Below are 997 nucleotides of genomic sequence, written 5' to 3'. Positions count from 1 at the left end.
CACCTGGTCTTGGCAAGGTTCAGTGGTGGTCTCTCTCCCTGCTTCCATGGCAGTCGTGGTGGCGGTGAAGAAGCAGATGGCGTGCTTGTCTCTGGCCTTCTCAAATTAGGTTTCATGTCGCAGGTAGGTCTCCATCGACTGATCCGAAGCGTGTGCAACTATTCCACCTTGTACGATTTTGCAACATTATCAATGAAGTTGCTTCTGCGGCCTTGGTGACATGGGGCGGACCTACAACTTTTGTGGAGTGGGGCACTTATTGTGCAAATTTGACAAAAAATATCCTTTAGAACACAAGCTATTTCTATTTAATTTTCAAAAATTGGGCGGGGCATGGGCACCCACTCAGCACTATGTAGGTCCGCCCCTATTCGAGACCTGTCTCCTGTTAAAAATCATCCTGCCGTTTGCAAGATGTTCTGTTTCTCAGCACTCTTCACCTCATGCTCAACCTGTGCCTGTGGATCACGTATGCGCACGATGGTCATGTACATTTTCCTCGTCATGACACGGCTGTCAGGTGTACCTTATGTTTATATAAAGTAATTTCTAATTTTACATCAAAAAGCTTTCATAGCTCAGTTGGTTAGAGCACCCGTTTAGTAAGCGGGAGGTCTTGAGTTCAACTCTCAATGAAAGCAATCTTTTTTACCCTACTGACATATATATATTTTTGCAAAACATGTCCGCAAACAAGACCTAAACACTCGAGCACATCGTAATTTGTAACCAGTTGCGAAGCAGAGGAGAACGCAGTTCCATCGCACAGCTACCCACCGGAGCTCTGCAAATGATGAATCACCGGAAAAAAAGGCACCCGCAAAAAAAAAGGAAAGAAAGGCACCCGTCTAAATAACTGGACGGCGCAGAGCTCATCGGAGCCAGGCTTGTAGCCCACCCAGATACAGAACGCGGGGTCGTCGTCAGTCACTGAGCGCCAGGCAACGAGCGGACCGGCATTTTCCCGAAATAATTGCAGAGCTATTGGGTCCGGCCG

The 997-nt window shown here is 47.5% G+C and overlaps 1 non-coding gene across 1 annotated transcript; it reads left to right on the top strand.

Moving 5' to 3' along the window:
- Positions 1-567: 567 nt before the first annotated feature.
- Positions 568-641, top strand: TRNAT-AGU. The gene has a single exon. It is a non-coding gene; the product is annotated as a tRNA-Thr (tRNA).
- Positions 642-997: the final 356 nt, after the last annotated feature.

The sequence above is a fragment of the Triticum urartu genome, chromosome 4, assembly GCF_003073215.2.
Source record: "Triticum urartu cultivar G1812 chromosome 4, Tu2.1, whole genome shotgun sequence".
Classification (NCBI taxonomy): domain Eukaryota; kingdom Viridiplantae; phylum Streptophyta; class Magnoliopsida; order Poales; family Poaceae; genus Triticum; species Triticum urartu.
This window is presented reverse-complemented; position numbering and strand designations above follow the sequence as displayed.